At 47.1% G+C, this 24,696-nt stretch overlaps 1 protein-coding gene and 1 pseudogene across 5 annotated transcripts in view; one reads left to right on the forward strand and one right to left on the reverse strand.

Moving 5' to 3' along the window:
- The window catches only part of RALGPS1 (Ral GEF with PH domain and SH3 binding motif 1), a 292,316-nt gene that overhangs the window by 56,658 nt on the left and 210,962 nt on the right, over positions 1 to 24,696 (reverse strand). The gene's annotated exons all lie outside the window — the stretch shown is intronic.
- LOC129516952 (proline-rich protein 3-like) lies at positions 9,611 to 10,389 on the forward strand (annotated as a pseudogene).

The following is a 24,696-nucleotide window of genomic DNA, read 5'->3' on the forward strand; positions in this document are numbered from 1 at the left end:
AAGAGCTTTGCCCAGATTATGGGATCTTAACAATAACACAGCTGCCAGAGAGGCTTTATCTCTATATTTACAGAAGAAGAAACTGAAGCTGAGAGAGTTGCTTCACCTGTCTGAGGCCACACAGCTGGGAAATGGCCCAGGCAGGATTCAAACACAGGTCTGACCTGCTATATTGTCAGGCCTTCATTTACCCCAGTCAGATCTTCTGGTGCCTGACAGCCAGTGAGGCAAGATGGGGGCATAGCTGGATCTGAGGGTCTCAGGCTATGGCTCTTTCTGCCTGCTTTCCCCTGTGGGGTCAACACTCTCCAAGAGTGGCCACTCCTCCTGGCCACATCTTCCATCTCCTCCCCACTGCCTTCCTGGCACTCATTGTGGTGTATCTATCCTAGGTCCCATCATCACTGGGCCCTGTAAGCTCTGCCACATGACAGGCTGTAGTGGTGTAAGTGGGAGAATGTGGGGTCTGGAGCCAGGAGACTTGGAACCCTGGCCTTGCCACTTACCAGCTAGGTGGCCTCAGGCAAGCCTTTCTGCCTCCTGGGGCCTCAGTTTCTTGACCCTGACTGGTGGTAATGAAGATGATCATGAAGACTGTCCTGGCCCAGGGCCTGGACCACTGAGGTGCCCGAGAAGCTGAGCTGACTGAGCCTGCCTCCTTGGCCAGGCCCCACATGGAAGAACGTCAGGAAGCCCAGGGGAGGGATGCACCCATCTGGGTTTGCCATAACCATGGATGGCGCCCAGATGCCGACCACGTGGTGGCCACCCACCTCAGACAGGCCAGTGTTGGGAGATTCTGTCTGGATTGGGACAGCACAGCTGGGATGTTTCAGCTCCTGTCCTATTTATCCAGAGTTACTGCAGCAGACGAGGCTGTGTTAATGGTCTTGTTAAGATGGATAGTAATTGGACCAGTCACTGGCTCTGGCTGCCACAGGGCTGAGCGATGCCAGAGCCCAGGGCTAGACTGGGAGGTGCAGATGCGTTACGGGGAATGACTATACTAGTACCAGCCATGGTCTGCGACAGGAAGGGCTGACCTTGCCTGTACCACCACACCCTATAGTGACTGGCACAGAAGGTACTCTCACTCTCCCACTTTTGCAGATTAGGAAATGAAAGGAGAAGTGAGTTGTCTCACACTATATAGCTTGCAAGTAGAGGAATCAGGATTTCAATTCAGGCGTGTCTAACTCTAAAAATTTGGGACAGAGGGCCATGCTGAGGGTTGGGGACTGGGTGTCATTGGCTGGCACAGGGATGAGGGTCCCAGTCGTCCATGTTGTGGTCTGCCCCCACTCCCAGAGGATGCTTCTGGCAGCTGGCATCTGCCCCATGGCTTGCCCACCTGCAGACTGGACCTCCTCTGAGATGGACAGCTACCCAGAATATAACTTCTGCTCTGCTCCCTCCTTCCAAGCCCCACAGGGGGCTTGGTGACACTCTGTAGCTGCGATATAACTGCCAACCAGGCTGCCATGGGTGGGGCAGACAGCCCTGGGGCCAGGAATCCTCAGCTGGCTCTGCTATGGATGCCCTCAGGGGCACATGGCCAAACCTTCTTCCTGACGGTGCATGCAGGCCCCCCACCAGGGGTGTCCACAAGGCGCCCCAGCCCTGAGGAGGGAGCGCCAGGCTGACAAAGGAGGCGCTCTCCTGAACAGACACCTTCTCTTAAGCTGAGGGACACCCATGGTCCGTGGCGCAGAGCCCGCTTGAAGCTGGGCGCCCTCAGCCTCCCAGAGCCAGAGCCCACGGCTGGCACCCGGGCTCCACCACAGCCCAGAAACTCACTGCTCTCTTGTTTCTCCCATCACCACCCGCCTCACTTCCATCCCGAGGCTGGTTTTGGTTTTTCTCACACAGCTATCTATTTAATAAGGAAAATTCTGCTGTGTTGAGGGGAAAGAAACCCTCCACAGCATAAAAATATGCCACAGTTCTATCTTACACTTTCCTTTTTTTCCTCTCTCCCTTGCCTTTAAAATTTGAGATGAAAGACTTTTTTCCATGTTCTCCTGCTCTGCCTTAAAAAGATCACTTTCAAACTTCAGAAATGAGGAGTGCTGGCACCCAGAACTATACTTGTGTGGTTTGATCACATAAACTGTCTTGATAAATTCCAAATGAAATAACAAAACAGCAGCTCATTAGGGTTTTGTTTTTTTTTTTTCTTTTTTAAAAGAGAGCGCAAAGCAATTCCATCTCCTGTAGGGGATGTCAGCAGGCAGCTCAGGCTCCCTGTCAGATGCGGAAGACTGAATTTTATTTAGTGCCCACTAACTAATATCAATCATGCAAAACACAGACTTCAGGACAAATCATCACTTAAAGAATATTCCTTATATGAAATGTGTTGGAAGCTCACTGATGCTGAGACCAATGTTTCCTAGGTCTGTAGAAAAGGGGCAAACCCAGGCAATGAGTCACATGTCAGGTGGTCAGAGACCATGTTTCTTAGATGAGCACATGGCTTCGTTTATCTCTTGGTGTTGAGGCTAATGAATCACAAAGGCACGCGGACCAAGTCCTGCAGCCTACACACAATCCAGGGGTCCAGGGGAGCCAAATCTCCTGCTGGAGATGAGGTGAAATGAGGACACAATCATAGATCCTCTCATGCCATGGGGATTACCTGGTAATCTACAGATGCAGTGAGGTAACCTACTGTTTGCTAATGTTCTCTAGGGAGCTATGGGACCGTAGAACAAATGCCAGTATTCTGATCAGCAGTGAAAAGAAAAAAAAAGGTGGTGTGAGGAGAAGGTACTAATCTGGTAATTATTATTTGGCTTGTTTTGTGCTGGATGTGGTGCTAAGTAAATTACATTTATTATCTCATTGAATCCTTCACCAATTCTACTGGCAGTGGAGAAGAAACTGTCATCTTTGTGTCTGGCTCTTTGTTTCAGCTCAAGCCATGATCTCAGGGTCATGAGATCAAGCCCCTAGTTGGGCCCTGCACTGGGTGTGAGAGTCTGCTTGAGATTCTTTCTCCCTTTCCTTCTATCCGTCCCTCCTGCACACACACACACACACATACTCACTCTCTCTCTCACAAATAAATAAATAAATAAATAAATAATCTTTAAAAGATCTTAAAAAAAGAGACCAATCTCATTAATAAAGATCCACAGATTCCAAATAAAACACTAGCAAACAGGGGTGCCTGGGTGGCTCAGCGGTTGAGCGTCTGCCTTTGGTTCAGGGCGTGATCCTGGAGCCCCGGGATTGAGTCCCACATGGGGCTCCCTGCAAGGAGCCTGCATCTCCCTCTGCCTGTGTCTCTGCCTCTCTCTCTGTGTGTCTCTCATGAATACATAAATAAAAATTTAAAAAACACTAGCGAATAAAATTCATCAGTATTTTAAAATAATATTAGCAATTAGTAGTATATTAAAGAATAATACAGGAAACAGGTTTATTACAAGAGTGTAATGATATTTAAGAGATGATCTGGAGAGATGCTAAAAAGCCATTGATAACTTTAATATCCATCCCCGGTAAAGCACTGAGCTAGGAACAGACTTCTTAATGTGATAAAGAATGCATGTATAAAAAATTAAAACATGTTTTTTTATGAAAATAGTAAATGTTAAATAATGTTTTATTTTATTTTATTTATTCATGAGAGACAAACAGAGAGAGAGGGAGAGAGAGAGGCAGAGACACAGGGAGAGGGAGAAGCAGGCTCCATGCAGGGAGCCTGACGTGGGACTCGATCCTGGGACTCCAGGATCATGCCCTGGACTGAAGGCAGTGTTAAACCACTGAGCCACCCGGGCTGCCCTTAAATAATATTCTTAATATGAAACGCTCCTAATAGGACTGAGTCATCTGCTAACATTTAACACTATTCTGGACATACAAGTCAATGAGACAAGATAAGACAAAGAAATGTGTTATAAATATATTTTTAAAGATTTTATTTATTCATTTATTTGAGAGAGAAAGAGAGCACACACATGAACAGGGGGAGGAGCAGGGGGAGAGTGACAAGCAGACCCTGCGCTGAGCATGGAACTTCATGGGAGCCCGATCCTACAACGCTAACACCACAACCTGAGCCAAAATTAAGAGTCAGACACTCAACCAACTGAGCCACCCAGATGCTTCAGAAATGTGTTATTAAATAGTAAAGACACCTATAATATTGCCATTATTTTTAGGTGATATAATTAGTTATCAAATTAGTTTTATAATTAGATAATTTAGAATACTCAACTGAAAAATTGTTAGTATTAAATAACAGAATTAAGTTCAAAGAAATCATATATAAGTCAATAGCATTCTTATATACTAGAAATCAGCAGCTAGGGGCACCTGGGTGGCTTAGTCAGTTAAGTGTCTGCCTTTGGCTCATGTGATGATTTTAGGGTCCTGGGATGGAGCCCCACATCAGGGTCCCTGCTCAGTGGGGAGTCTGCTTCTTCCTCTCCCTCTGCCTCTCCCCATCCTGCTTGTGTGCATGTGTGTACTCTCTCTCCCATAAATAAATAAATAAATAAATAAATAAATAAATAAATAAATAAATTCCTTTAAAAAAAGTAATCATCGGCTAGAAAATGGGGGGAAAAAAAGAAAGAGAGAGAGAGAGAGAGAGATCCTGTACAGTAAAAACAGAACTATAAAATCCCTGGGAATAGACTTAAATCTGTAAGATCTATATGAGTAAAATTCATTTGATAGAAAATTGCATGACATTTACTAAAATTAAATATGCACATTTCTTGGGCTTATTAATCCTTTGAAGAATCTACTTCACTGAAATAAAAGCACAATTCATAAAAATATGAACTTTGCCTCTATAACTCTCTGTATTTTACTTGTCACAATGAGAATGTAACACTTTGGTAACTAAGATAAAAACTAATGAAATAAAAATATCTTAAGAAGATGCAAATAATGAAGACATATATAATATTCTTAGATGGGAAGACTTAACATTGTGAGAATGTCAATCATTGCCTAATTAATATATAAACTTCATTTTAAAAGTACATTTTAAGTTAATAGGGTCCGCCAATAAAAGGCATTGGGACAAGTGCTTATCCATTTAGGAAAATATAAAGCTGGTTGTCTACTTCATTCCTTAAGATAGAATAAATCATTGATGACTTAAGGATTGAAATCTAAGTAGGAAGTAAAGTACTAGAATAAAATACAAGAAAATCTTTTTATAACTTTAGAGTATACAAAGGTTTAAGTGTGACACAAAACTGTAGCCATGACGGGAAACGCTGATATTCTGTACTCCATCTGAACAGAAACACTTATGCATGATCAGAGAAAGTGCCATATGCTCAAAGGCAAACGACAAATGTGCAAATGGGAAAGATATTTGCAATTTATAAGACAATCACTAGTTCTGATATACAAAGACCTCCTACAGTAAAGGCAAATAATGTTATAGAAGATGATCAATAAAGGTGCCAAAGATGCCTGAGCTTCACTACTAATCAAGATTAAAACAAAATTTTCTTTTTCTGGCTGTTTATACTGGCAAAAGTCAAAAAGGTTGGTAATACTTTGTGTTGATAAAGGTATATGGAAATAGTCATTTATATAAGGCAAACTATAGTATAAAGTGATAGAAACTTTTGGAATGATAATTTGGCAGTATCTATCAAAAATTTCAACAATACATTTTCCAGGATCCATCAATTTCACTTCCAGAAATGTATTCTATATAGTAATATTCCTACAAATTAGCAAAATAAACGAGGATATTCATTACACCATTCTTTGTCATTTATAATTGTGAAAAACTGCATGGTTTAGAGAAATGATTTTTTATCCAAGCAGTAGAATGTGATACAGCTAATTAAAATAAAGTATATTTCTAAAAACTGACATAAAAAGATATCTATAATGTCCTTTTAAAAAGATTTTATTTATTTATTTGAGAGAGAGAGAGAGAGAAAGAGAGCATTGTGCACATGAATGGGAGGGGAAAGGGGCAGAGGGAGAGGGAGAAGCAGGCTCTCCACTGAGCAGGGAGCCTGATATGGGTCTCATCCCAGAACCTGGGATCATGACCTAAACCTAAAACAATACTCAACCAACTGAGCCACCCAGGCACCCCTTTAAGTGAAAAAAATCAGGTCTGACTTTGTAGACTTATATTGATTCACATGTGCAGGCACACGCACACAAAGCAGGCAGGGGATTGGTGGTGGTAGAGAGGATTACTGTCCAAGCTGCTAATGGTAGCCATCTTTAGGGATGGAATTTTAGGGTTATCTCCTGTTTTATACAATTTTATATATTTTTAAAGACTTTAGCTATAAATATGTACTACTTTTAGAAATGTAAAAGAGCAAGGCCTATCTTCCTCCCTTCAACTATTAGAGAAGCAAATACTTTTGCGACAAGGAGGAGGGAGGTAATATTTTACACAACGATTTTCCAAAACTTGGTCTTTAGGTTGTGATTTAAAGGCCACCGACCTATATAGACTGCCTCTGATATTGTCTCCAGGCCACCACTAACACTTCATTATTTCCTGACTCCTCTCTCGGCTTTTGGTCTCCACTTCCAATAATCCATCCTGCATCCCATGATCTTTCTAAAACTTAATCAGACCGTGCCCTTCTCCAACTTAAAATTACCCAGAGACTTTCCATCCCCAGTGGGCAAGTGTTTGTGGCCTTGCGGGTTCTGCCCCCACCTGTCCCTCTGGTCTCTTCTCCATGTGGGCCTCTTGTGGTTGGGAGAGTCATGTCGTCCCTCGCCCACTTGGCCTTCTCCTCTGGATGTTAGCTGACTCCTGGAATACAGTGCCCTTCCTTCCATTACAGCATTTATCATACCCTCTGTGACAAGGACATTATCTTACCCAGCCCTGCAATCTTCAGGGGCCAGCACTGAGCCTAACACAGAATAGGGGCTTAGAAGATGTTTGGGCAAGAACTGGACAGGATATTAGATCTTTATGTGTGCATACCCAACTCTCTGGTCCAGCATTGAAATTCTGCTGCTCAGAAGAGTGTCTCGGCCACGGGGCACCCCACTCCATAGCCACCCCATTAGGGTCAGCCCTGTGTTCCAGTATTTCCAGGCCAAAATACCCACGTTGCTCTGAGTGCTACAATGGGCTCCAGAGTAGCTGACGTCACCACAAGGAAATGTAAGATGATTCCCCCGGTGAAAGCCTCGGAAACCTGCCTCAGACTGGGTAGAATTGGGGCTGCCCATGTGCCAAGGAAAACACTTCCGAGCTTGTCTTTCCAACCCTGGCTCAGAGAATCGCTACTGTGCACAGAAAAGCTTCCTGGACGTCCAAGGCCACCAGGATCCCAGCCAGAGAGTGAGCTCACGGACGGCTGCTTCTTCCACTCAAGTATTTTCCACTTCCTCTAATGTGCTCACGTATCTGTGACCACACTTCACCTCACAAAAAGTAACCGAGGCAAAGGTAAAACTGTCAGGCTTGGTCATTACTCAATGGAAACTATAAGAAAACATGACATCCTAAACCTCAATCACCAATCTCTGCATTCTCTGGAAAACAAGCAACAGATTTTCAGAGGGTCAGCTAGATGCAAATTGATTTTCACTTTTGTAAAGCAAATTATTTTCTAGTTTTGCTGAAATGAGATACTGAAAGACTCCTTTGGCCCCTTTGGAAGAAGAAAGGCATCTGGCTACTAATTTATTTGTGGTTTTCAAGCTCAAATGTTTTGATTGCTCTCTTTCTCCATGGAGATGAGAGGATGTGAGTCCCTATAGGATTATCCTAGAAAAATTACTTTCAGGGAATAGGGGTTTCTCCTGCTCCACAGTGGGGGGTCGTCTCTGTGGGCTCACCCATCTCTGGGTCACATTGTGTACCTGAGGCTCCCTGCCCAGCCAGATCCTGCCGGGCCGGGGCCAGCCTGGCTTTTCCAGCCCTACTCTGGGGTCTGAGCCTGCAGTCTGGGCTACTCCCACCAGACCAGAGCCCATGAGACTAGGGCACGAGGCGATTGGCCCTACCAGCAGGGGGCAATGGAAATATTTGTGCCCGTGTTGGTCTGAGACTGTTTCTGGTGGAATGGGGAGGTAGAGGCTGGGGTCCTGTGGCAGACTGGAAGGCCCACCTATACTCACTCTCCTTGTGCTGGCTCTCCCCTGCCCACCAGATGCCATTCTCTCAGGAAATGATTCAAGGAACCTGATCCCCTTGACTCTGGGCTCCTGGTCACCTCTTTGAGATCCAGACTTCTACTCTGGTTGATTGTACCCACCTTACTCCATCCTGGCCCCTCCTCTTCTTCACAGCTCACTGCCATTCCTACAAGCTCTGGGCCAGTGCTACCCTATTAGGATACTCCTGGCTATGCCATCAGAGGATGCTTTGCAGGGAAGAGAGAGGCCAGGCACAGGGAGGCATGTCTGCTGACCAACGGGTAGTAGTACAAGGCAGGAAGGAACGTGGTGGGTCACAGTGGGGAGAGGATGCTCTGAGGGTACAGGGTGGTGTGGTTAGGGACCAGCCACGCAGTGATGTCCACCTCCTTGTGAAAGGGCATTAGTTTTCCAAATATTCGCTGACTGCCTCCCCATTCTAGACACAGGTGTACAGAGGAGAATCAGACAGGTGTGGTCCCTGAGCCCCATGAAGTGTACAGGTCAGTAGAGGTGTTCAACAGAGGCACTCGTTACACAAATAATTAAGGATACAGAATTGCTAAAAAATAATATTCTATAGAGACTTACTTTGGGGAATTATCCTCAGGTCCCAGTGAGAGTCCTGGGAAGAACCAGTGACATAAAAGATAGAAATGATAGATTCACAGCAAAAGATAGAAATGACAGAAATCTATCTTTTGATAGATTCAAAAGATAGAAATGGGTTATGTCTTTAATACTCAAGGAGTTCATTCTACCTTCCCTCACCTTAGTTACTCTCCTCAACTCCAGAAATGTTAAGTCATCTGTCTGAGGTCACTCAGCACATAGACGGCAGAGATGGGATCTGAGGGTAGGTCAGTGGGCTCTTACCTATATGTTATATACCATACTTACAGCTCAATGCATACACGAGACAAATGATATCTGGGGTGCTTGGGTGACATAGTTGGTTAAGTGTCTGACTCTTGGTTTTGATTCAGGTCTCCTTCTCAGGGTCATAAGATCTGGCCCCACATCAGGCAGGTTCCATGGTCAGCACGGAGTCTGCTTATGACTCTCCCTCTCCTCCCTCTGCCCTGCCCCCACACTGTGTATGCATGTGTGGGCACATGTGCTCTCTCTCTCTCAAGTAAATAAATAAACCCCAACAGCTCAGACACCTGTGTTCAAATCCTGTCATTGCTGCTTATTTGTTCATTGTGATCCTGGGTGAGTCCTTCAACTGCTTTCTTCACTTGGGGATGGAAACAGTACCTATAGCCTTCTCAGGGGGCTGTGGTGAAGTCTAAAGGAGATGACGTACATTAAAGGGACTAGCACAGCAGCTGAAGTTACTTGCAAAAAATCCCAACTTTAAGAGTGGATGGGGGAATAAACCTGTTTTTGGAAACCTTCCAGAAGAGGCTAGACATCTCCTCACAGAGCCTCTCTTGACTTAACACTAACACTTTTCTATTTTTGTGAATAGAAAAAAGATCAGGACTGCCCTCCAAATCCCTCTGCAGCCATTGCTGCAACCACGATGCCCAAACGAAAGAAGCAGAATCATCAGCAGCCGCCGCCACTACAACAGCCCCCGCTGCCAGAGCAGGAGGAGACTGGAGACGAGGAGGATGGGAGTCCCATCAGACCACCCAGCCTTCTGGGCCCTCCACCCATGGCCAATGGAAAGCCTGGTGACCCAAAGTCAGCCCCAAACTGGAATCCACCCACATGTCCACCATCAGTAGAATGGATAAATAAGTTGTTGTGTGTGCATGCAATGGGATACTACACTGCAATGAAAATGAACGAACTCCTGCTACAGGCAACCTGGATGAATCTCACAAACACGGTGTTGAGCAAAAGGAGCCAGACAGAAAAGAATGCAGACTCTCTTCACAGAGGTCCTCCAGGATCAAGGGGACCAATGATTCCACCACTGCTGAGCCTCCCACCTCCTCCCAGGGGCAGAGGCCCAATTCGGGGAGGCCTGGGCCCCAGGTATGGCCCATATGGTCATGGCTGGTGGGGGGCCAATACTGAATCTCCCTTTCTGGACCAGGCCATGGGGGTTCATGCAGAGGAGGCTTTCACAAAGAGCAGAGAAATCCCCGAAGGCTCAAAAGTTGGTCTCTTATCAAAAATACCTGCCTGCCCAAGGATGGCCCCCAAGTTATGGAAGACAAATCCAACTGCCCTGTCTGCCGACACTTTGCCATTTTGGGCCACTGTCGATATGAGGATCTCTGTGCCTTCTACCACCCAGGCATCAATGGACCTCCTCTGTGAGACTGTGCCTTCCTATCCAGGCTGGAAGGAGCCCTCTGACCTAGTGGCCATATAGTTCCCTGTGGCCCTGTGATGGCTACTATGAGGCTGTTCCACCCACCACCCTCAGACAATGACACCCACCCCCAACTGCCACCTCCCCCATTTGGGGTCCAGAGTTGTGTTTCATCACTGGTGCCCAGTGTGTGGGCTTTCTTCTGATCCAGCCTCCAGAGACTTGCCTTCAGGACCCCGCCTTTGCTCTCTTCAACTGCTTCCTGGATCCTCTTCCCCTTAGCCAATTGACTGCCAAACAGGAAACCTCTTTGGTGCTGTTTCTTGTGCACCAGTCCACCCAGCCCTCGCTACTGCCCTCGATTCCTAAGAGCCCTGGAGCAGTTTCCTACCATTCCCTTCTTCTAGCTGCTTAAGTCTTTTTTTTTTTAAGATTATTTATTTACTTATTCATAGAGACACACACAGAGAGAGAGGCAGAGACAAAGGCAGAGGGAGAAGCAGGCTCCATGATGGGAGTCTGACGTGGGACTCGATCCAAGGTCTCCAGGATCCCGCCCTAGGCTGCAGGCGGCGCTAAACCGCTCGGCCACTGGGGCTGGCCCTGCTTAAGTCTTTTTATGTGATGAACCCTACCCCCAAAGTTGCCAGTTGCTCTGTGAAACTCACCAGGTTGACCTGAGGTCAAGTACGGATGACTGGTGCAGAGTTACTCCCTGAAAGGTCACTCTCCCTGCTTTTGGATTTTGTAGATCCTGCGTCAGTAGCATGATCCCCACCACTCTGGTCTGTGATCACTGTGCTTTGTGAAACTGTGTATTCTCTCATACGTAGCCTTTCTCAGTTTCTGTGGCATCATTGTGACTTCCCAACACTAGAGTAAGTTTTTCTGCCAAAATGAGTGAGGCGGGCAGCCCCGGTGGTGCAGCGGTTTAGCGCCGCCTGCAGCCCAGGGCATGATCCTGGAGACCCTGGATCGAGTCCCACGTCGGGCTCTCTGCATGGAGCCTGCTTCTCCCTCTGCCTGTGTCTCTGCCTTTCTCTCTCTCTCTGCATCTCTATGAACAAATAAATAAAAATCTTTTAAACAAAATGAGTGAGGCTCTTGATGCCCTCTAGACTTTCCACACCTCCCAACATGGAAGAATTGTGAAACTTTCTGCAAGACTGCCTCCCTGGTCTCCCCATTCTCCTGGTGTCAGTTTTTTGGGGTTTGGCACAAGCCCATGAGATGTCCTCTAAAGCCTCTTACGGGCTATCCTATCCCCTCTCCAGCCCACTTTAGAGTACATCATTGTGAGGCCACCAGCCCTTTCGTCTCTTATCCGTGAATAATTTCATTTGAATTCTGTGAATTTCCACCTGGCCTACCCTTGGGTGGAACCTGGATGGTACTGTCACCCTCATCTAACCTTCTTCCCTATATCCCTAGCACTGGTTGTTTTCTGTGAAAACGGCAGTGAACAGGTTCGGTTTTGCACTGGCCCTGAAGAAATGGGTCAGGAGTTGTGTGGGCAAGAGGGAAGGATGAGAGCCGTTGGAAAACTGAGAATGAATTTTTTTCTTTGTAACATTTTTTATATTAGTAATAAATGCAGTGGAAACCATAAAAGAAAGAAAGAAAGAAAGAAAGAAAGAAAGAAAGAAAGAAAGAAAGAAAGAAAGAAAAAAAAGATCGGGGTGGGGCAGTGCCTGGCTGGCTCAATTGGTGGAGTGTTTGACTCTTGACCTCAGGGTCAAGAGTCATGAGTCTGAGCCCCATGATGAGTGTAGAGAAGACTTAAAAATAAGATCTTAAAATAAGAAAAGGAGAAAGAGAAAAAAGATGAAAATCACCTCACCAAGGCTGATGGATAGTCTTATTGATAGCAAGCATCCAGGAAGAAACTTAACATTCTGTAAGCAGATGAAGAGGGCAGAAATGCAGACCTGGTCAATTTGTACTCTCAGGACCTACCCCCCCAGACTCAAAGACCAAGGGTTCTAAAAGCTAGAAAACCTAGGCCAATGACCAGTATGCTGCCCAGCAGGAGTTGATTTGGGGGGCTCTGGAATGTGCTGGCTGGGTCTTTGCCCTCCATCTACTCACCTCCACTTACAGATCACTACCTCTCAGAAAAGAGCTGGAGTGTGTCCAGGGGGAACCCCATATGTCTGTCAATAAACCCTGAAGAACAGATTTCACTTCATTCTGGGATACAGTCAGAGGGAAAGAATTCCAACATGGGAGCACATGGAAAAAAAATGCCAAACTAGAGTCTGAAATGCATGACAAAGGGGCTGAGCCATGAAAATACATGTCCTCAAATGTTCTATTCCAGTATCCAAAAGAAGGGTGAAAACACTTTATCTTTTAATATGGTACAAGAAGACAAGGCTTGATGATGGGAGAGAACTGTCAGAGATGAAAATGACATGAGAACGAGCTAGAGAGAGAGAAGCCTGAGATGAGAAAAGAAGAAAAGGAAACTAAGAAACACAACAGAATAATAATAAAAAAATAATACCAGAGACAGCAAGGACCAAAATGGACACTAGGGAAACTTGCATCACTGATGTGGAGGGCCGATTTGGCAAGGTCGAATGCCAAGGAAAAGGACAAGGGAAGAAGAAATATAAGGGCATGTGGGGGATCTGAGAACAGACAGCCAACCTGGGGCAGGAGTCGTCCTAAGGAGTATGTGCCAGGGCCCAGGGAAGAGACCTAATTCTAGGTGTATCTGAGATGAATTCGTAAATTAAAACAAAAACAAAAAAACCTTGCAAAGATCCAGGCAAAAATCAAAAGCAGCGACAACAACAACAAACCCAGAAGAGTGACCCTGACCCACCCAGTGAGTTGTAGGGGCCCCTTTTGCCCTGCTCCAATGGAACCTAATGCTTCCCCAGATGACTCTAATGATGGATGTGTTACCTGCTTGCCTGCCCAGCTGCTTCCCTATGAGAGAGGGTGCTTCTTGAAGGCAGAAGGACTATTTATTCTTGAAATGTGAGTGGACGACTGGTGATTTGTCAATTGATTTGATTTGATTTTTAAGAAGAAAAATATTTTCCCCTAGTAATTATGGTACTTAAGTATAAAGACCCAAAGAGACGACATATGATTTTGAATGCCGTAAAACGGTCAATGCACATTTTTCCCCACAAATGTATGAGTACATTTCACCACTGCAGACTGAGGGCAGCAGCAGATATCAACTTCTGGATGCACTGTGAACAGAATACACGTGCTCTAGCCACACTTCCTCATCAGCAGCATGTGAAGCCCAGAAATGTCTCCTGCAGATGCTGCCCCAAGGGACAGCTCAGCCCTGGATGCTGCAGGTGAGCTCTGAGGATGAATGCCTCTCTGTGGGCCCGGTGGAGAAGGTATGGTAATTGGCTGTATGGGCAGGGGCTGTGTTGGGTACAGGGAAGGGTGCTTCCTGCCAACTCCCTGGGCAACGAGTACCCGGAAAGTAGGAACTTGCATTTGGCCACGGACGGCGGGCTGCCCTGAGTGGAACCAATAATGGTATGAGTGGGTTGGGAGGTTGAGGACCCCTCAATAAGAAGGTCTATTTGGAGGCTGAAAAAACTCATGTCAGCTAAAGAGGAAGAGCATCACCTCAGGGCAATGGTGAAGGAAAATGACTCGGGAAATGTCCTATTTCCTGGGCTGCAGTGGGCACTGCTCTGGGTGAAGAGCTGATCCTCCCCTCTGATCAGTTTCCTGCCAGTGATCTGTTCTGGATCTTGCTTTCAGCAAAGCGCTCTGGTGACCCAGAGTCCATATATCGGACCCTGGGGAGGAGGGGCTCAAATAGGCTCCTACAAGACAAGATAGTTGCCTCAGAGCAGGCAGCAGGAGGGCAGGAGCCTCAGGCAAGCCAGTGCTTGGTAGGACAACCATGGTCATTGAGTTCCTACTGTGTGCCAAGCTCTGGGCTTAGAGCTGCATCTGCATAATCTCTTGGGGTCCTCATTTTACAGAAGAGGAAGTGAGGCTCAAAGAGGCTAAGCTGTTTGTCCAAAGCCAAATAGTGTGTGGCAGAGCTGAGATTTGCACCTCAGGGCTCTGACCCAAGATGAGGCCTTGCCCTTCCTCATCCTGGTCCCATAGGACAGCCCAGGATTATGCAAAGCCTGCAGAGCTGGGGTGGGGGTGCTGCCATTTGCAGGCTGGGCCTGAGCCAGGCCTGGTGCTCTGGGCCTTAGATGCTCCCCTCAGCTCACCTACCAACAGGGCTCCAAGGAAAGCTTCACTACCCCCATCATCCAGATGGGGACACTGAAACTCAGAAAGGTAGGGTGACTTAGGTCTCTTGGCGAGTATATGGAGAAGCCAAGATTTAAATCCAGGTCTGGCTGGCCCTAGTCTGTGCTCTGTTCAACGTAAGGATTGTGGGGACTGCCTTTTAGTCTCTCGGTTTTGTTTCATGCCAGGAGCCGAGTCCTGAGGTCCTTGCCTGGAAGTCTGAGTCACAGACCCTGACCTCAGAGGGGACAGATGTCCTTCTGAGGAGTGGAAACATTTCTAGGCCAGAACAGGACATAGTTCCAAGTGGATTACCAAGATCTCAGGCAGGAAATCTGATTTATGGCCCACCACACCTCACTCTTACTGGCTCATGGACCCCAGCTCAGCCGTGGCGCTGGACTGAGGACCCCAAAGCCAACACTTCTTCAGCAAGAGGTGCCCACTCCAGGTGTTGGCATCTCCACTGCCAGGAGCCTCAGGACACAGTCCCTGAGATTTCTCAGGGCTGACACTTGAAGATGTCAACAAGACACCAGTGTCAACCAGTGGACAGGCTAGGCCTGGCAGGAGAGCAGCAGCTGCTCAGGGGATTAAGCAGTCCTCTGGAGGCCAGCCTGGGAAGCCGGTCCCATTGCTGCCATTTAGTGTGGGAGCTCTGGAGCCAGGCAGTCTCAGGGGATGGCCAGCTCTGCCACCGATTTACTCCCAGTGGTCTCAGAAGGCTCCTCATGTTTCAGTCATGCAGCAAAGGGCAGGTAGTGGCATGCCTCCCTCATGTGGAGGCCAGATGGAAGGAGTGGAAGGGTGCACAGCACTCTGCATAAGGTCACTGTTCAGTAAAGGTCAGGGCGATGGTAATGGCATTAGTAGAGAAAACTGTCTCATGACAGGCCCAGTCCTCTGAGAAATGAGGACCCAGGTGGCACCACCCACTCCACCCCACTAGCCCCTCTCTCTTCCAGCCCTCCACATCTGGTTACACCCACAGCAGGGGTTGAACAAGGATACGAATGCCTCAAGAGCCACTCATTCACTTCTCCTGCCTGTTCCCTGGCTTTACTACAGCCAGAGCTAAGGGGGAAGGGGAATTCCAGTAGCCAGAGGAAGTCTCTCAATCCTTCAGAGCAGCACAGAGCGCTGGGAGCCCCAGTGTGAACACCCACTCCACCAGGTGACCCTGGGGAAGCAGTCTCAACCCTGAGGCTTCATCTCATTTGTCCCCACCTCATATGTTCAATCTGAGCACTAAATGAGGTATTATAAGCAAGCCAACACAATGCCTAGAAGACAGCAGGTTTGTTCATTTGGTCAGTCATTCATTCAGTCAGTCCTGCATGCAGTTGTTCATTTAGTGAATAGGTGCTGAAGTCTGAAAGTACAGCAGTGAGAAGAACCAGACATGCTCTCCGCCTGCCCTCATGGGCCTGATGATCAGGCATTGAACAGATGCCGTGCCTCCCTCTCTTCCACGTCCTCTCTCTCTCTACTCCTTTACTACTTGGGTGGGCATGGAGAGCCCCAGTTGGGTGGTTCTCAGCTGGGGAGTCACAGCTGCACCCAGAGGGCAGCAGCCTCGGAAGGCTGCTTATCTTTGGGGCAACCATAACTTTTTATACACCAAGCCTGTGAGTACTGTACTGCCTCCCACAAAATGCCCTTTATTTCTACCATATGTGTGCTCAAAGAGGTATACTTTTAATACCACATGCACTGTCCCCAGTTGTATGAAGGGACTTGGGGTTTTATAGCTACTGATGAGGAGTTTAGGGCAGTGGGAGGTTATAAGCTTTGCTGTCAGCAATTCTATGGGACTTGGGCAAATTATTTAATTTATCTGAGCCTCAATTTCCATTTTTGCAAGAGGGACATAATTCCAACCTTGCAAGACTGTTCTGAGGATCAGAGCTATTGTGTGAAAGCCTTTAACACATTATCCGGAACAATAACAATGATAATTGTTACACTAATGAAAACAGCTAACATCTATTAGCATTTACCATGTGCCAAATGTTGTGCTAAGGGCTTTTCAGGCATTAATTTATTATTTTATTCCCAAATTATTTATCGAGATACTAGATGCTAGGGATACTTCAAGGAACACAACCAATACAGCCTCTGCTTCTGTGTGGCTCACTGCCTAGAGGAGGGGTCAGATAGTGAGCAAGTAGCTGCGCAAATAATTATATAATTAAACTAAAACTGTGATGATAGCAACATAGGAGAAGTACACTCCTCCCCGTGAGTAAATGCCATTACATATGTATTCTAAAGGAGAAACTGAGGGTCAGAGAGGTTAGGCAACCTGCTTGAGGTTGTAAACACGGTGAGAGGCAGAGTCGGACCCCAGATCTCATTTAAATAGGGCTGGTTTTGCCTATAATAGCATTGGCAGTTCCAAATCATGTACAGAGGGTCCCACATCCTCAGGGCTCCTCCTCAAATCCAATAGCAGTACCTCAGAGCAAAGGCAGGACCGGAAGTCAGCCTGACAGCAACAGCTTACTGGCCCTCCATGAGCCACCACCACCACCGGCAGCCCAGCCAGCCTGGCTCTGCCACTGACCAGTTCTGTGGCTCTGGCTACCCTACTGTAAAATGGACAGAGAAGAGTACTTTCTACAAGGCTGCCTTGAGATCCAGCAGACAAAGTGGCTGTCCTTATGTAGACAACTGAAGTTCACACTGGTCCGCCCTCCAGCAAAGCAGATTTTAGGAATGAAACAGGACCTCCCTGGAGTGTGGAGCCCCACAGCTCACTTCCTCGCTCATTCTCTCTCTCTCTCTCTCTCCCCCCCTTCCTTTTTAAACTGGGATATAATTGACATAACCATAGCTCTATTTCTTAGCTTGCTTTACTTATTGTTATTGTAACTTCACTCATTTATATATCACCTTCAAAACATTTGCCAACATAGCACCTACATATTTTTATGTAACAGAAAATTTACCATTAATGACATTTAGTACATTCATGATCATGTGCAACCATTACTGCTATCTTTTCACCAACCCAAAAGGCAAACCTGTGCCCACATACTCCCTGTTTCCCCCTCCTTCCAGCCTCAGTAATCACTAACCTAGTTTCTGTCTCTATGGATTTACTGACTCAAGACATTTCATATAATCTGTGGCCTTTTATGACTGACTTCTTGCAGGTAGCACAGTGCATCCAAGGGTCATCCATGTTGCAGCATGTGTCAGCACTTCATTCCTTGTTATAGATTAATAATAGCCTATCATATGTGTAAATCACTTTTTTGCTTTATCTGTTCATCAGCTGGTGCATATTCGGGTCATTTCCATCCTTTCACTATCTCAGTAGTACCACTATGAACATTCATGTACAAGTCCTTGTGTGTACACCTGTTTTCAATCCTTTGGGGTCTATACCCAGCAGTAGAATTGCTGGGTCACTTTTTTTTTTTTTACTTAATTTTTAAAAATGAAATTATGGATTTAATGTGCTAATAACATTAGCAGAAATATTTAGTTATTAAAGTAAGAGAGGTTCTTCTCTAGATGCCATCTAAAATCATAAGGACCAGAAGTAATAGGTGTCCACACTCTAGGAAACTGAGAGTTCATGAATTCCTGCATTCGCTGTCCACAGCACTGGGCCACTGTGGGGCAGGGTCCTAGGAACTAAGGCCGAGTTAGATGCTACAGTTACCTAATGGGTCGAAAGCAGTGTTGGAGGGGGCTGGCCATGGCTCAGGGTCAGTCATCAAGGTAAGCTCTCTGTCTACATCATCATGGGAATGTGGGCTACCAAGGACAGGTGGAGCTGGCCTGGAAAGAATGAGGTGGAGGGCCCAGGGCTGCAGCCACCAAAAAGGACAACTTCAGAGTAGAGGCCCTTGAAGGGGTCTGGGGCTAGTCCGAGGCTGTCCTACCCTTCTTCTCTCTTGAGGCCAACTCTCCAGTAGGGAGGGCAAGGCAAGAACAAAGGGCCTGGCCTTCAGGATTCACTCAGACATTCTCCGACAGGGAGTCCTGCCTCCTGCTTGGAGACCTCTCTGCCTTGGTAATTATGGGATGCCCAGAAAGAAGGGGTTGTTTTTTTTTTTTTTTTTTTTGATGGAGACTCTTTCATCTCTGACCTAAATTATACATCGTGCACTAACGTTTTAACTCTGATGTCTTCTAGAATTCAAATGAGACATAAACATACTCCCAGAAGCACAGAGTCTGCATTCACTACTAGGACCACCTTGACCAAATAAGAGGTGTCACCACATCTATTTATAGTTTAAACATCCTTCCACTGTCTTTCCCTGAAAATCTATTGAGGCAGTTCCCACACAAACAAGGAAAAAGCCGACCCCAACAATCATTCATTCATTCGGGTGGACAGCAGTCAAGTCATGGCCAGCATGGGGACATGGAGAGAAAGTATGAGGGGCTCTGAGCACAGAAACGGAGTGGATAGAGACACGTAAAATTCATTTAAAAAGCCACCATTTAGAATGCATTACATCAATAAATCGAAAATGAGACCAATGCCGAAAGCCAGCAAAGCTACTCTGAGACGGGAAGGCCCACATGCTGCTGGCAGCAGGGAGAGTTCATACAACCGTTTTTGGAAAGCATCAGGGATTTCAAAGCCAGAAAAATACTGGTGCCCTTTGACTCAGTAATCCCACTCTTAGGGACTTATTCTAAGAAAATAACTAAAAGGAGAGAAAGACTTTGTACACACAAAAGTATTCATGGGAAATCTAGTGGTTAAACACGAACGAGACACAAAAATTGGAAACACTCTAATGTCAGACCATAGAGACATAGCTAAGAAAACTAAAATGAACGGCATGACAAAAATATAGGAGATATTAAGTGTCGGAGTGACAGGATTTTAAATGCTTAAAAAAAGAAAAAGAAAAAAAAAAGAAAGAAAAAGAACCTTCATGGCACTGTTACACGGTTTGCCCACTGTGCAAAGGAATGTATTAGTCGTTAGGTGAGATAAAACTTTCTTCTAATCATTGATATTTACTATCAAACTTAAGTTTGATTCTCACCAAAGTAGCAGCAAATATATTTCAGTCACATACATAAATATAAAGATGCAGCACGCTTCCAAAGAAGAGCAGTTTCCTCCCCAAATACCAGGAAACCTCATGACCCTCCTCTTCCCTGTTACTTAATCTGCTAACCATCATGTGCAGCACATGAAATGCCAGTAGCCCTGCCCTTGGAGAGGGTCCCATGGGCCTGTGACCTTGTCTGACCCACCAGGATGGTTCCCTGGTGCTCCTGGTGCTGCCTGGCTCCTGCTTCCCTCTGGACACGCCCGCCCCTCCCATGGCCTCCGGAGCAGCTGCCCCACTGCCTTATACCCACACAGTTAGGGGCGACCACTCAGCCTGGCATTCCAGGCCCTCGGTGGTGTGGTACGTCTCACACACCACTCCAGTGTAGGGTGATATTCAGCAGTGAATGTGCCACTGATAGGATGCTCTATTTCTCCTCTTGGGGTCTGAGGCCAGGGCTTCCCTTAACATGCATGTGGGCTGCGTGTGAGGACAGTGGACTTACAGGTCCCCAGGAACCTCAGGTGCATCCCTGCCCCCTGTGAGGTGAGCAGGCAGGCTTCCAGCGCTCAGCCTTAGGCATTTATAGCCACTGGGCAGGAGAGCCTGCAGCCTTTGCTAGCCCGAAACCGGGCCTGCTCCAGTGACTCACTTCCCAGCAGAAGGCAGTTTGAGAAAAGGTGTGAGGCCTGTGTTCTCCCAGAGTGTTCTAAACTGAACAGCTAGCATTTACAGTGTTGCTCCCATTTTCATCAACAGACCTATGTGAGGCTGGATTTTCACAAACAACTGTAAAAATATTAAGTGTTGGAATGGGCTATTGAATACATACTCCAAAATGACAAATTCATACCAAAGATGCATTTACATATAAGGCAAAAACACGCAATAAAATTTTATGTTGTAATTTCCTATATTCAAAACACTTAAAATACAGAATATATTTTTAAAAAAACTTAAAAAAACTGTTAGCAAAAGGCTGGCAATTGTCCTTACTTAGGAAAAAATATCCTTCATTCTGAGATTATACCCTCTTACATTGTTGGTGTTAAGATGTTCCTTCCCCTAGGAAACAAAGATGATAGTTTATATTCCCTTTACTTATCATTAAAAAAAAAAAAAGGCAGTAGTCTCCCAAGAGTCTCCAAACTTTCTCTCTGAAGTTTCCTTTGCTCATGACATCTGAAGTCTGGGACCCAAAAGCCTGAGGTCACATGTAGTTCTCTGGCAGCAGGCTGGTACTGAGCATGCCAGAGCTGGAAACCCCAAGGGTGGGTTCAAAGCAAGGAAAGTGACATGGCTAGCAGGAAGGTAGTTTTGTGTTGCTGCAGGCTGGAGGATCTTATCTCAAACTAAAAAAATAGCTAAAGGTTGAGTAAGCAGGAATTTCAGCTTGACACAAAAATCAAGCTTGAGTTCATCTCTTTTCTCTTTTTACTGTCAGAGTTTACTGTAGGGTCACTCACCTGAACCCCCATCTCGCTCACACCTGAACCTCCAGGTACCTCTGCTTGGCCAGGTGCAGGCTAGCAAACCCTCAGCTCAGGAGGCATCTGCCGAGCCTCAGCCCCTGCTTGGCTGAGCTCAGCCCTCAGCCTGTTCCACAGTCTTGCCCCTCCTTGGTCCCACTCCCATTCTCTTCTGTGGCTGGTTTTCCTCAACAGCTGCCTACCACTCCCACCCCCAGCTGTCCCTCCCTGCCACCTTGCCTCCTAAACGAATGACCTCAGCTTCCTGCTCTGCCCCCTCATCTATCTGTACCCATCCTCTACCCTGCCTTCCCTCCAGGGCACCACCCTCACCCCCATCTTCTCCAACATGGACCCCCTAGCTCACCCCATGCTCAGCTGGCCATCTTTAATGTGGCCTATCTCACTACCTTATTTTTTTAAGGTCTAAAAGGACATTTCTGATTAAAAGGAATTTATGTACATCTTAGAAAACACAGAAAAGCACGAGAAAAGTAACTTCCTGTGGGATTCTGAATTTGGGTGTGTTCTTCACATAAATATACTCGTCTATATAAGTTGATCACATGTTGCTGCATGGTTCTGGGGACTGTTCTGCTGGTGGAAGACCCCAGAGGGTTCGTCCATCAGTTGAAGTGGAAAGGTCCCAACACGGGTCAGTACTAAAGCATCATCATAAGTCCTGGACTTCCCAGATGCCCCCCTTTTTTTTTTTAAGATTTTATTTACTTATTCATGAGATATGCAAAGAATGAGAGAGAGAGAGAGAGAGAGAGAGAGAGAGAGAGAGAGAGAGAGAAGCAGAGACATAGACAGAGGGAGAAGCAGGCTCCTCGCAGGCAGCCTGATCCAAGGACCCCGGGATCATGCCCTGAGCTAAAAGCAGATGCTCAACCGCTGAGCCACCCAGGTGCTCCCCCCCCCCCAAGAGCCTTTTGTGAAAGCCCAGAGGTAGGCAGAGACTGGACACTTGTACCTCTTTTAACATGTATTAGAAAAATTATTGCACAGGGATGCCAGGGACTCTTGGTCTCGACACAGGTCATGATCTCACAGTTGTGAGATGGAGCCTCGTGCGGGGCTCCATGCTCAGTGGGGAGTCTGCTTGAAGATTCTCTCTCCCTCTGCCTCTCCCTGCACTCGCACATGTGCACTCTCTCTCTCAAATAACCTTAAAAAAAAAAAAAGATCGCACAGCAAACCCTTGATAGCATAATACAAATAAAATATTTAAAGAGAAAAACTAAGAAGGTTAAGGAAGGGTGGCAATGGTCATAAAAGCCTGAAGTCTGGGGAAGCACCACCATCCTGGACCCTCACTGCAGCTGTTATACACTTGACGAGGCACAGGGAGCTGGGTAGCCAGGTCAGGCTTAGGACCTGTGCCTGTCTGCATCCACAGCCTGGGCCTCCCCCCACCCCACCCTGAGCCCTGCTGAGAGGCTGAGAAGCAGGCTCTACTTATCCTCCCCTTTGCCTTCACTCTGCTGACCCAAGGGCCTGGGACAGATTCTCTGTGCTCTGGCCTCCAGATGGTTCAGGCCACTGGCTCCCCACAGGTCTCTACCACTGGTCCTCCTGTCCATGTGGGCATCTGTGGCTGGCACAGCCAGGCAAATAGGAGGTTGGGTTAGGAGTGTTTGTATAGCTGCTAAGCAGGCCCTTCCTAGGGAGAAGAGGGGGTGGTTTGGAGGGGTGAGTCTACTGTAGCCCTAGCAGTCACAGCTTCCTGGGGCATCCCTAGTCAGAGTGACCTGGGATTGGCAGGGTCTGGAAATTTCTTCCTGCCACAGCCCCTGGTAGCTTCCTGGGAACAGGGGCATGGGATGGCCTGTTGACCTTTGCCTCCCCAGACCTGTCACATGTCAGCACAGGACAGCGTGGCCCACCCTCCTTCCAAACCCTCGTCTGAGGCAGGGAAAGCCCAGACAACAGGCTGTTGGCCCAAGGTCTCTCCAAGAAGGATCATCTTCCATCCCTTATAAGGACAGGCCACTGAGAAGGGGAGCGGATTCAAGGGAGAGACAGAGATCCTGCAGGGTCCTAGGAGACCCAAACTAGGGATCCTTATTTCTTAGCACCCAAGTAGAACTGGGCTGAAACCTACAGCCAATGAAAGTGCTGCTTTCCTTCCCACCAATGCCCATGACCCCAGTGTGTTAATAATAAATACTAGTAAGTGCCACTGGCTGAGCATCTAATAGATGTCAGGCCCTGGGGCTTTACCTGCCTCAGTGAGCTCCGTGCTGTCCTCAGGTAACCTCTGAGGCAGCAAACGTTATTCATACCCACTTTATAGACAGGGGCACTGAGGCACTGGGGTGCCTGAGTCATATGGTTAGGGAGGGGTGTGTGGTGATGTGGCCCTTGTGGGACATGTGGCTCTGCAGAATGAAAGAGCATGAAGGGCTCTTTCCTTCTGGAAGCTTCTTTGACAAGAGACTACATACAAGCAGCAATCTGTGAGTTTGTCAGACACCTATTCCCTGCACCCAGCACAGCTCTGCTTCTGCCCCTTGCTCTGGCATCATGATTGCTGGCACCCATCCTTTCCTCTCAGGACTCCTGGCTCCCTCGGTACAGACAATACAACCACAGACACATCACTGTTCTTCTCTTCTCTGTGGCTGATTCTTCATCAGTAAAGGGCAGGGGGGAGGGGGCTGGAACTTAGGGCTCTAACACTCAAGAATGTGCTGACTCTGGAGATTGGTATATAACCAAGTAGACGTCTATGGATACGAGCACGCATGTGCTGCTCAGCTGTCTCCACTGGCTGGGCTGGGCCCACTCATCCTGCAGGTCGGGCCTCACACAGCACTGCCTCAGAGCCCTCCTTGCCAGCCACGTCCTCCTCCCCTGTGGCACTCTGTTGTTTTGTAGTTAAAGGAGTCTAGTCTTGGGGCAGCCCGGGTGGCTCAGCGGTTTAGCACCACCTTCAGCCTGGGGTGTGATCCTGGAGACCTGGGGTAGAGTCCCGCATCAGGCTCCCTGTGTGGGGCCTGCTTCTCCCTCTGCCTGTGTCTGTGCCTCTCTCCCTGTGTGTGTGTCTCTCATGAATAAGTAAATAAAATCTTAAAAAAAAAAAAAAAAAAAAGAAGGAGTCTAGTCTTAAGGATGTTGAGTGGCTTCCATTCTCAGAGGGCTGCATGCTGGTTCCACATCGTATCTCCCTGAACACACAGGGGGGCCCCTGTTTACAGATGAGCAATCAAACAACTTGTGCAAGGTCCCCTGGCCAGCATGCCAGGGGGTGGGGCTCCAAGCCTTGTCTGCCCAGCCCGTTAGCCTCCACTTGTTGGTTATTCAACAACTGCCCCAACAAGGTCATGAGGCCCCAGAGTCGGGACCATATCTGCTTAACTCACAGTATCTGCTACAACACAAGCTCTCTGACATATTTCTTAAATTAAGGAAAAGAAAGACATTTACATCAGAATCCTTTTGGCTCCAAGTGACAGAAACCAGGTCTGAATGGGGGAAAGACTGCAAGAATCCTAGATGGCTCCCAACCAAGCAAGAGGCTGCACCACAAGATCTAGGAGGATGCCAGGACAGCCCCAGGGACAGAGGG

This window comes from Nyctereutes procyonoides, unplaced genomic scaffold (assembly GCF_905146905.1).
Source record: "Nyctereutes procyonoides isolate TBG_1078 unplaced genomic scaffold, NYPRO_anot_genome, whole genome shotgun sequence".
Classification (NCBI taxonomy): domain Eukaryota; kingdom Metazoa; phylum Chordata; class Mammalia; order Carnivora; family Canidae; genus Nyctereutes; species Nyctereutes procyonoides.